Source organism: Dama dama, chromosome 10, assembly GCF_033118175.1.
Source record: "Dama dama isolate Ldn47 chromosome 10, ASM3311817v1, whole genome shotgun sequence".
In the NCBI taxonomy this organism is placed as follows: domain Eukaryota; kingdom Metazoa; phylum Chordata; class Mammalia; order Artiodactyla; family Cervidae; genus Dama; species Dama dama.
Genome location: NC_083690.1, coordinates 28,116,132 through 28,128,947, shown reverse-complemented (window position 1 = coordinate 28,128,947; position 12,816 = coordinate 28,116,132). Strand labels below are relative to the sequence as shown.

The following is a 12,816-nucleotide window of genomic DNA, read 5'->3' as shown; positions in this document are numbered from 1 at the left end:
GGGAAAAAGATTTCCCAGTCTTTTTTGTTTGTTTGTTCTTCTAATTCGTGCGGCTAATTCCTGGGAGCTGACTCAGTTTCCTCACCAATAAAATTAGCACTTTGGCCAAATCATTCCTGAAGTGCCTGTTAAGAAAGGAAAGTTGGGACTTCCCTGGCAGTCCAGTGGTCAAGACTCTGTGCTTCCAACTTAGAGGATGCAGGTTTGATCCCTGGTCGGGGAACTAAGATCCCACATGCTCTGCAGCCGAAAAAAAAAAAAAAAGAATGAAAGAAAAAAACAAAGACTGAATATTGGACAGAGAAGCAAAAGTACAACAGATGTCTCTAGCAGTAAGTTTCCAGTGCCCCCAGTAGTGGAAAAACCTCCTCCCATAACACCCTCCCCCAGGGTCCCACCTCCTGATTCCCACCCACCCTATTTCTAGGACCCTGGGTCTGGCCTCCACTCTTTCCTGCTTCCTCACTCTTGGATCACCAGTGACGAGCCTAGTCCCCATGTCCCCACACCCAACATCTGCCCCTGAGTCTCTCTTCTCCTCCCAGAAACCCAGTCATCCTGGTCTAGCTTTTAGTCATTCTAGGGAAATTTATTCTGCCTCCAGTTCCTAAAGATCAGTGCCAGGCTTGATGGTGCGTGAAGCCACTTCCACACACCCTTCTCCAGGCCTGGATGGTGCTCCCAGGCCCCCAGGTGCAGGCAGGGCCCAAGAGGATGACTTAATCCTCACAGCAGAGGTGACTCAGGCCGAAGGAACAGCCAGGGAGCCTGCTTGGCTGCTGTGTCCCTCCCAGGTCGGTTCTACTTGTCCCCTTACCTCTCTTTGTCTCTCACCCACACCTGAGAATCCTCTAGAAGCCCTTCTGCTGCCTCCACTTTTTTTTTATTTATTTTAATTGGAGGATAATCACTTTACAGTATTGTGATGGTTTTTGCCATACATCAACATGAATTGGCCATAGGCATACATGTGCCCCCCTCTCCCGAACCCCTCTCTCACCTCCCTCCCCACCCCATCCCTCCAGGTTGTCACAGAGCACCGGCTTTGGGTTCCCTGCATCATACATCAAACTCCCACTGACTATCTATTTTACATACGCTAATGTATATGTTTCAATGCTATTCTCTCAAATCATCCCCCCCCCTCCTTCTCCCACTGAGTCCAAAAGTCTGTTCTTTATGTCTGTGTTTCCTTTGCTGCCCTGCATGTAGGATCGGCGGTACCATCTTTCTAGGTTGTGTATGTGTTAATACACAATATTTGTCTTTCTCTCTCTGGCTTACTTCACTCTGTATAACAGGCTCTAGGTTCATCCACTTCCTTAGAACGGACTCAAATGTGTTCCTTTTTATAGCTGAGTAACAACTCATTGGAAAAGACCCCGATGCTGGGAGGGATTGGGGGCAGGAGGAGAAGGGGACGACAGAGGATGAGATGGCTGGATGGCATCACCGACTCGATGGACACGAGTTTGAGTGAACTCCGGGAGTTGGTGATGGACAGGGAGGCCTGGCGTGCTGCAATTCATGGGGTCGCAAAGAGTCGGACACGACTGAGCAACTGAACTGAACTGAACATTCCATTGGAGCTTCCCAGGTGGCTCAGTGGGTAAAGAATCTGTCTCTAATGCAGGAGACTCAGGAGACAGAGGTTCGATCCCTGGGCCAGGAAGATCCCCTGTAGGAGGGCATGGCAACCCACTGCAGTATTCTTGCCTAGAGAATCCCATGGACAGAGGAGCCTGGCAGGCTACAATCCACAGGGTCGCAAAGATTTGGACAGGGCAGAAGCAACTAGCATGCAGGCGATATTCCACTGAAGCTCAGAGACTCTAAGCCAGTCAGAGACAGAGGGTGTGACTGGCAAGGGCTGATCCCTCAAACCTCACACACCTCTGTGCTTCAGAACTCCCCACCACTTCCCACCACCCCGCTGTTTCTTCCTGCCTGAGGGCTTTCTCTGAAACCTCAGAATGTGACCTTGCCTTTCACTTCGTTGCCCGGCAGACGCTAACACAACATTGTAAAGCAATTATATTTCGATAATAAAATGTAGGTTGAGCAATACACAATCGCAAGCGTGTGCACAAACACACACACGCGCGCGCACACACACACACACGTCATGTCTAGGGGTTGACTCTTCCCCCTCAGGTCGGGAGAGGCAAGTGTTTCTCAGCGCGGAAGCTCCACTCACCACGGCGCCGCCTCGCTTCAGATCTTCCTTCCCTCGCTTCCCCACGCCCCGTGGGAGGCGGAGCGGAGGAGGGGGGCGCGGCCTGCACCTCCTAATTAAACTGCTTTCATTGGGATCTTTGTCTTAGATCTGCTTCCGGGGGGAACCGAAATTAAGACCATGGGATCTCAGAGAATTGTCTACAACAGTCGCTTCCCACTACAAATGAGGAAACTTGAGACCCAAAGAGGAGACAACCGCCCCCGACACCTGGTCATCACCACCGACATGGCCTCCTCACACAGCGTCTCCTCCACTTGAAAGAGAACTTGCCAAAATACCTCAGATCTTTCAAGGACTGTTTGCCAGATTTCTCTCATTCACATACTATCCTCACTATTTTTGCCAAAAGCCACAGGCCGAGTTCACATCTGTCACATTGCCACCTGTAGTATTACTTAACATGTTTTCATAGACTCTCTTTTCCACTTAAATTTCCCTTTTCCCTTGAGAGTTTCTATTTTAAAAATAAAAATTATTTTTAATAGATAATATGCCTCTATATATATAACAGGCTGTATAACAGGCTCTGTATATAGCAAAAGGTATGATAACATACACAGTGAAGTTTCTCTCCCAGTCCTGCCCCCAGTCTCCCAGAGCCACAGGACAAATTTCTTGTATGTCTTTCCTGAGATAACCCAGGACTGTGCATGTGTGTGTGTGTTTAATACATGTATTTTTCCAAACTTTTATTTAGATATAGTTGATGTACAATATCATGTAAGTTTCAGGTGTACAATTTTTGAAGATTATACTCCATTTGTAGTTATTATAAAATATTGGCTATATTCCCTATGCAGTAACCCATATCTGTACTTTTTTTTAAATGAAACTGCATTTTAAAAGCCACATCTTTTGAAAAAAAAGTCCTTGTGTCCTTGTACAGGTGATTAATTTAGTCTACAAACAATGCTCGGTATACATTTGGATGTTGGATCCCTTGTGATAGATCCATGCCCCCCAGCCCTGCTGAGGTCCCTGTTCCATAAATTGGAAAATGCCAATACATGTATTTTTAAAGCGAATGTTATGTCAAAACCATCAGTAAAAACCATTATCACTTGCTTATAAATAGAAGGTAATGGTAAAAGCAAATATAATGAATACAAAACAAAATGAAATGACTGGGAGACTGCTTATTGTAGGGTCTGAGCCTGAGATGAACTCTTTGTCTGTTACAAAGAAAAGTAAGTGTCCAAGAGGTGCCAAGGACCTAAGAGTCCCAAATGCAGACCTTCTCCTAGACTGAATCAGCAGGATTATGGGCTATTGAAAAGAGATTGTGGGCTATTCAATACCCCAATTATGGGGTAATGAAAAGAGAACAGTACCCCAACTAATCAAACTGATCATATGGACCACAGCCTTGTTTAACTCAATGAAACTATGAGCCATGCCATGTAGGGCCACCCAAGACAGAGAGGTCATGGTGGAGACTTCTGACAAAATGTGGTCCACTGGAGAAGGGAATGGCAAACCACTTCAGTATTCTTGCCTTGAGAACCACATGAACAGTATGAAAAGCAAAAAGATATGACACTGAAAGATGAACTCCCCATGTCAGTAGGTGCCCAATATGCTACTGGAGAAGAATGGAGAAATAACTCCAGAAAGAACAAAGAGACAGAGCCAAAGCAAAAACAACACCCAGTTGTGGATGTGACTGGCGATGGAAGTAAAGTCCTATGCTGTAAAGGGCAATATTGCATAGGAACCTGGAATGTTAGGTCCATGAATCAAGGTAAATTGGGAAGTGGTCAAATAGGAGATGGCAAGAGTAAACATCAAGATTTTAGGAATCAGTGAACTAAAATGGACTGGAATGGGCAAATTTAACTCAGATGACAAATATATATACTACTATGGGCAGGAATCCCTTAGAAGAAATCCCTCATGGTCAACAAGAATCCAAAATGTAGTTCTTAGGTGCAATCTCAAAAATGACACAATGATCTCTGTTCGTTTCCAAGGCAAACCATTCAATATCACAGTAATCCAAGTCTATGCCCTGATCAGTAATGCTGAATAAGCTGAAGTTGAACGGTTCTATGAAGACTTACAAGACCGTCTAGAACTAACACCCAAGAAAGATGTCCTTTTCATTATAGGGGACTGGAATGCAAAATTAGGAAGTCAAGAAACACCTGGAGTAACAGGCAAATTTGGCTTTGGAGTACAGAATGAAGCAGGGCAAAGGCTAATAGAGTTTTGCCAAGAGAACGCACTGGTCATAGCAAACACCCTCTTCCAACAACACAAGAGAAGACTCTACACATGGACATCACCAGATGGTCAATACTGAAATCAGGTTAATTATATTCTTTGCAGCCAAAGATGGAGAAGCTCTTTACAGTCAGCAAAAACAAGACAGAGAGCCGACTGTGGCTCAGATCATGAACTCCCTATTGCCAAATTCAGACTTAAATTGAAGAAAGTAAGGAAATCACTAGACCATTCAGGTATGAGCTAAATCAAATCCCTTCCAATTATACAGTGGAAGTGACAAATAGATTCAAGGGATTAGATCTGATAGACAGAGTGCCTGAAGAACTGTGGATGGAGGTTCATGACATTATACAGGAGACAGGGATCAAGATCATCCCCAAGAAAAAGAAATGAAAAAGAGCAAAATGGCTGTCTGAGGAGGCCTTACAAATCACTGAGAAAAGAAGAGAAGCTAAAGGCAAAGGAGAAAAGGAAAAGATATAGCCATTTGAGTGCAGAGCTCCAAAGAATAGCAAGGAGAGATAAGAAAGCCTTCCTCAGTGATCAGTGCAAAGAAATATAGGAAAACAATAGAATGGGAAAGACTAGAGATCTCTTCAAGAAAATTAGAGATAACAAGGGAACATTTCATGCAAAGATGGGCACAATAAAGGACAGAAATGGTATGGACCTAACAGAAGCAGAAGATATCAAGAAGAGGTGGCAAGAATACCCACAAGAACTATACTAAAAAGATCTTCATGACCCACATAACCACAATGGTGTGATCACTCACCCAGAGCCAGACACCCTGGAATGAGAAGTCACGTGAGCCTTAGGAAGCATCACTGTGAACAAAGCTAGTGGAGGTGATGGAATTCCAGTTGACCTATTTCAAATCCTAAAAGATGATGCTGTGAAAGTGCTGCACTCAATATGCCAGCAAATTTGGAAAACTCAGCAGTGGCCACAGGACAGGAACAGGTCAGTTTTCATTTCAATCCCCAAGAAAGGCAATGCCAAAGAATGCTCAAACTACCGCACAATTGCACTCATCTCACACGCTAGCAAAGCAATGCTCAAAATTCTCCCAGCCAGGTTTCAACAGTACATGAACCATGAACTTCCAGATGTTCAAGCTGGATTTAGAAAAGGCAGAGGAACCAGAGATCAAATTGCCAACATCTGTTGGATCATCAAAAAAGCAAGAGAGTTCCAGAAAAACATCTACTTCTGCTTTATTGACTATGCCAAAGCCTTTGTGTGGATCACCACAAACTGTGGAAAATTCTGAAAGAGATGGGAATATCAGACCACCTGACCTGCCTCTTGAGAAACCTGTATGCAGGTCAGGAAGTAACAGTTAGAACTGGACATGGAGCAACAGACTGGTTTCAAATCAGGAAAGGAGTACATCAAGGCTGTATATTGTCACCCTCCTTACTTAACTTCTATGCAGAGTACATCATCCAAAATGCCAGGCTGGATGATGCACAAGCTGGAATCAAGATTGCCAGGAAAAATATCAATAATCTCAGATATACAGATGACACCACCCATATGGCAGTAATCAAAGAAGAACTAAAGAGCTTCTTGATGAAAGTGAAAGAGGAGAATGAACAAGCTGGCTTAAAACTCAATATTCAGAAAACTAAGATCATGGCTTCTGGTCCCATCACTTCATGGCAAATAGATGGGGAAACAATGGAAACAGTGACAGACTTTATTTTTGGGGCTCCAAAATCACTGCAGCCATGAAATTAAAAGATGCTTGCTCCTTGGAAGAAAAGCTATGACTAACCTAGACAGCATATTAAAAAGCAGAGACATTACTTTACCAACAATGGTCCTTCTAATCAAAGCTATGATTTTTCCAGAAGTCATGTATGGATGTGAGAGTTGGACTATAAAGAAAACTGAGCATCAAAGAATTGATGCTTTTGAACTGTGGTGTTGGAGAAGACTCTTAAGAGTCCCTTGGACTGCAAGGAGATACAACCAGTCCATCCTAAAGGAGATCAGTCCTGAATATTCATTGGAAGGACTGATGCTGAAGCTGAAACTCCAATACTTTGGCCACCTGATGTGAAGAAGTGACTCGTTGGAAAAGACCCTGATGCTGGGAAAGATGAAGGCAGGAGGAGAAGGGGATGACAGAGAATGAGATGGTTGGAAGGCATCACTGACTTGATGCACATGAGTTTGAGCAAGCTTCAGGAGTTAGCGATGGACAGGGAAGCCTGCTGTGCTGCAGTCCAGGGGTTTGCAAGGAGTCAGACATGACTGAACAACTGAACTGAACTGAACTGAAAAGAGAATAATGTTCCCATGTGGGAGTCACGGGTGAATGCCAAAGCTGTCTCATTTAAACCATCAAGTTATCGTTGGAGGACATCCTTTCCAGAGACGAAATTTACTTCATGGCCTTGAGGTGTAAAGTAGCTGTGAGTCAGATGGACTCAGCTTTGCCCCTTCCTACTTGTGTTACCTTCTCTGAGCGTCAGTATCCCCACTGGTTTGGAAAAGAAAACCTAACCTAACAGAGCACTAACAGAGCTCTGCACCTATCAGAGCACTTGGATGTGGTCCCCTGAGCCAGCTCTGAGTCCTCTTCCTTCCACCTTGCAGAGACCTAGATGACACCTGCTCACTAACAAAAATGGGAAGACGGCACAGAAATATGAAGAAGAAAAGTTAAATCACTGGGAATCCCGTGGGTGACATGTTTTGATGTTACTTTTGTCTGTTTGTTTTTGGAGATTTTAAGTGGTTTTTTTTTAATTATTTAAATATGCTTCCTGCATTGGGAAGTTGCTCTATAACACAGGGAGCTCAACCTGGTGCTCTGTAACAACCTAAAGGGTGTGATGACCTGGTTGGGTGGGGTGGGAGGGAGACTCAAGAGGAAGGGGACATAGGTATACTTATGGCTGATTCACATTGTTGGATGGTAGAAACCAACAGAGCATTGTAAAGCAGTGTTCCTCCAATTAAAATTTTCTTTCAAAATATGGAACTCAATGAATTTGCTCATCATCCTTGGGCAGGGACCAGGAAAATCTTCTCTGTATCCTCCCAACTTTAGTGTATGTACAGTAGAAGCGAGCACTGCTTTTGTCTTCTTTTCAGAGAAATTTTTTTCTCACAATTACAGCCACGGTGGATCTAGAGTTTGATATGATGCTTTGCTTGTTGTCTCTCCCTTAAATCATGAGTATGTCCCACTTCATTCAAAACTCCCTGACATTATATCTCATCTCTTTCATTCACAGTGTTTCATGATGGTTTGAAGGAAAAGAACATACATTTGCACTGAGGAAACTGTTTCTATTCAGCCAGGCCTTGGGCAACCGAACAGGGGGTTTCCTGGCTCTCGAGTTCTTTGCTGAAACCCCCAGCTCCACCCAGCCTTGTTAAATTCTTTGCTCAGACTCTATTCTCAGAAAAAAGCCCCAAAACCAGTAGCAACAATTTAGGTTGGCTATGATTACCTTCACACCGACACATTACCTATACACCTTCCTTCCAAGGATCTCAAAGTACCTGCCACAGGCGCCCAAAGTCTTCTTCAGATGTTTTATAAGATGAGGATTAAATAAGGACTATATAGGATTAAATATATAGGACTTAATTTAATATATATATAGGATTAAATGAGGACTATATAGGGTACCAAGTCAAAAATGGCCAAGATCTGGAGAGAAAGACAGGCTCCAAGTCTGGCCTATCAATCAGCTGCCATCAGGAATGGTTGAGAAGCTCAGTTTTCCCCAATAAGATATAGACATAGTTTCAGTCACCCCTAACCCTCCAAGAGGATCAGATAAGATAATAGATTCAAAAATACTCTACAGGCCTAAAGCACTAACTAGCTACGGTGTGGTTGCACTGAAATCAGGAGGTTCTAAACAAGGTCAATAAACACATGCAATGAGAAATATGTAAATTAAAATAAAAATAAGGTAAGTGGGATACTATTTATTTGGGGGGGGGGGGTTGTTGTTTTTACTGGTTGGCAGTGCTGCAGAGTGTGTGGGATCTTAGCTCCCCAACCAGGAATCAAACCTGCATCCTCTGTATTGAAAGCTCAGAGCCTTAACCTCTGGACCGCCAGGGAAGTCCCAGGATGCCATTTATTTATTTCTTACCACACTGGCTAAAGAAAAAAGAATTTGAGTTTGATAATATTGAGTGCAGGAGAAGATTTAGGGGAACTCTGTTCTCGTATTGGTGCTGTTTGGAGCATAAACTGATGGAGACAATTTTTGTTTAAAGTCCCAACGCTCAAGACAGTACATGATCTCGATCAGTATGCTGCCCCGTATTTTAAAGAGAGCTGCAGAGACACTCTTTGGAACTTCCTAGTGAGAGATCAGGTCCGGCCCTGCTAATTCCACCCTCGTCTCCCACCTGAATGGACTAGAGAGCTGTGGGGTTTTTCCCACTTGTCTTCCAAAGAGGGCTCCTCACACCTGAAAGAGTGGACGTGTTGCATCAAAAGAACCCTTCACAGAGAGGTACCTCTCCTGCCCGGCACTGCAGGAACTAGAAGGATGAAGGCTGGCAAGAAGTTCTTAGGAGAACCTGGGCTTGGAGACCTACGTGAACATGAAGGCTGATGCTGGCTTCTCACCTGGAGTGTCCCAAAGGAGGGACAGAGTATACTGGAGCAGCCCAAGACGGCCAGGCAAGGAGAGAGATGGGATCACACCCTTATCTTTATGTGAGAAGCCCTAGGCCAAGTGAATGCTGGGCTCAAGTTTTGACAGGCCCGTGCCCAGGACAACTACCTACCTGCCTTGGCAGAGGGACCCAGCAATAATATAATCACGGCAGGAGTGTAACTCCAGGACGCTGAGCTGAGCTGTTGGGACAAGAAGGCCTGCCTACATCACCTCTAAAGAAACCAACAATGCCTCCCGTGAAAGCAGTAGTATCTGGATTCCAGTCACGACAGGGTTCCCACATTAGAGTCACCAGCAGTCCTATGTCACTTTCTTCTCCTCTAAGTGACCTAACCTGAAGGAGCCAGCAGAGCAGGGGTGGGGAGGGACTGGGGGAAAGAGGAGGAATGAAAGGAGAGTGAAAAACCAGATCCTCACCCCCTTTTCCACTTCAGATCACTTTATTTTTTTTATAAAAGTAATACATTGTTTCACTGGGTTTTTTTATTTTTTATTTTTTTCATGGAGGAGAAAGAAAGAGTGGCTTTAGTAGTTTGCCAGGCAAAGGGGGAACACTATAGGCTAGTGCCTCAAGAATTATGCCCCCAGTTGTTTTTTCATTTTTATTTACTTATTTTTGGCTGCACTGGGTCTTCATTGCTGTGTGCAGGCTTTCTCGAGTTGTAGCATGCAGGTTCTAGAGCACGAGCTCAGTAGTTCCGGCACACGGGCTTAGCTGCCCAAGGCTTGTGGGATCTTCCCAGACCAGGGATCAAACCCGTGTCCCCTACATTAGCAGGTGAATTCTCAACCACTGGACCACCAGGGAAGTCCCCAGGTCACTTTAAATTGGCAGTGATGTTGAAATTTTGAATCATGCTGGACTGGACATTTTCATACTTGAAAATGAGACTGTTCTGATAGCTGAGAATGACCCCAAAGCTATGCAATCCTCCAGAACACGGCTGAAATCGGTGATAAAAGATGGTTTCCTGATGTAATTCTTCAAGTCCAACCTCTGGAATTTTAACCACTTCACACCCATGTAACCCTTCTAGTCCACCCCTTTTTCAAGTCCACGGTTTAATGGTGATACCATTAAAATGTTTAAGATGCCCATGCTAGGGGTTTCCCAGGTGGTGCTAGGGGTAAAGTATCCGCCTGCAAAGATAGGAGACACAAGAGACGCAAGTTCAATCCCTGGGTCAGGAAGATCCCCTAGAGTCAAAAATGGCAACCCACTCCAGTATTCTTACTTGGAAAAGCCCATGGACAGAGGAGCCTGGTGGACTACAATCCGTAGGGTCACAAAGAGTCAGACACAACTAAGCACACACACATGCTAAGTCTTAGGATCTCCACTACTCAGCACCTACCCTCGAGAAGCCCTTGCACGTGTGCACCCAGAGACACATCCACAGATGTTCACAGCAGCATCGTTTGTGATAACAAAGGTTAAAGATAAAATACCAGTTAATCAGGGAATGATGAAGTAAGTTGTCACATTCACACGGTGAAATACTACACAGCAATCAAAAAAGAGAAGGTTCTTTCTGCCTAGTAACGTGGACAAATCTCCTGACTCTGTGACTGAACTGAAAAAAAAAGACATTGCAGAATATGCAGAATAATGTGTCATATTCATGTAGAGTATGACATCATTTATATAGAAAGAAAAACACTATATTATATATTATCTGTGGGACACATAAATGCACAGAAAGTCCTGGAAAACAACTCATCAAACTGACAACAGGGATCATTTCTGATGAGCAGGCTAGTGAGATGCTAGTTGTTGTGAGCCCTAGGGTTATGAGGACAAATTAGATAAAGGAAATACTGAATATAAAATTACTGAGGGGCTTCCCTGGTGGCTCAGTGTTAAAGAATCCACCTGCCAATGCAGGCGACATGGGTTAAATCCCTGATCTGGGACAATCCCATATGCCACAGAGCAGCCAAGCCTGGGCACCATGACTGTTGAGCCTGTGCTCTAGAGCCCGGGAGCTGCAGCTACTGACGCCCGCATGCCCTAGAGCCTGTGCTCCACAACAAGAGAAGCCACTGCTATGAGAAGCCTGCACACCCCAACTAGAGAGTAGCCCCTGCTCACCCCAACTACAGAAAAGCCTACGCAGCAATGAAGACCCAGCACAGTCAAAAATAAAGAAAAATTTTTAAAAATAAAGTTGTTGAAACATAACAAGCTCTCAATAAATGTTTTTGCCTGCAGTTTAGCATGGCCCTAGCAGGCACTAGTTTTCTTGGACACTCAGGAGTCAGGAGGCACGGGAAACCTCTCTGCAGCCAGTTGTGATGGGTTCCCAGGGTCTCCGCAAAGGGGAAGAACTCAGGGAGGAGGTCCTGGTCCTTTTCTGGAGGAATCCATCTCTCTGTCCCCATTTCACCTTCCTCCAGCCCCAGGGAGATTCTGGCTGAACCAGGCGGCCCCCAACCAACAAGGAACACCCAGATGAGGCAGGGTTTCCCATAAACTCGCCCCTGGCTGACTGCCTTTGGCTCAGGGACTCCATCTGTCACAATCAGCCAAGGGCAAGGTCACCGGGTCATACCCCTCAAGGCACACAGCCCAAGCCAGGATAACTTTCCATAGAAAGAACCTGTGAAGATTGTGAAAAGAAAGTTCCCTGCTGTAACTGCAACTCATGGAACAGATGGCTGAGGGCAGGAGCAGAAGAGCGGCGAGACCCTTCCCTGCCCTTCTGTGCAAAGCCCAGCTCCCAGCCAACGACCACAGTGGGAGGGGCACAAAGGTGGGCTCGCGGCCACCCAGGGCTCCTCTCAGGGGCAGCTGTCTGGAGGAGTCCCCACAACAGTCCCTCCAAACTTCCCTCTCTCCCTCACTCCGGGTCAGACAGGCACCATGATCTATGGCCCCATTTTCTCTTTCACAGGAGTCTTCCCTCAAAACAATCAGGCACATTGAATCCTGTCTTGGCCTCTGCTTCTCACAGTCCCTTCTTCCTAGAAAGGGCCTAGGACCACTTGGGCACCAACCGCCCTCTGCAGACACCCACGACGGGGATTCAGCCCAGTGGTTGCACATTGTATGGAGGTGCTGGAGTCGAGAGAGAATAAGCATGATGGTGCTGGGACTTCCCTGGTGGTTGAGAATCTGCCTCCCACTGCAGAGGACACAGGTTCGATCCCTAGCTGGGGAGCTAAGATCCCACAGGCTGCCGAGCACCTAAGCCCACGCGCCACAAGTACTGAGCCCGAGTGCCACAAATAAACACCCTGTTTGCCACAACTAAGATCAGATGCAGTCAAATAAACAAATGAATTTTTTTTTAATGTGATATTTCTGGAGAGTATTGTAGGATGAGTAGGGAGGGCAGGGAAAAGCCATTCCTAGCAGAGAGTTGTGCAATGTGGGGGATACAGGGACCCCAAGAGTTCAGTAGGGTAGACGTATGTGTACAGAAGGCATAAGATGAAGCTGGAGGGGGACCTCCCTGGCAGTTCAGTGGTTAGGACTCGACTTTCACTGCTGAGGGCCTGGGGTTCAATCCCTGGTGGGCAAAATAAGATCCCACAAGCCTCCTGTAAGCAATCTTGGAATCCTTGGAAGTTTCGAGCAACTGAATCACGTGACCATATTTGGATTTTTAGAAAGATTTGATGGGTCCATCAAGACTGAAGGCTGGACAGGCAATGAGAAGATTGTTGTTGTTTACTTGCTCAGTC

At 45.3% G+C, this 12,816-nt stretch overlaps 1 non-coding gene across 1 annotated transcript; it reads right to left on the bottom strand.

The window, feature by feature from the left end:
- Window positions 1-7,448: 7,448 nt before the first annotated feature.
- Window positions 7,449-7,553, bottom strand: LOC133064118 (U6 spliceosomal RNA). The gene has a single exon (XR_009694590.1). It is a non-coding gene; the product is annotated as a U6 spliceosomal RNA (small nuclear RNA).
- Window positions 7,554-12,816: the final 5,263 nt, after the last annotated feature.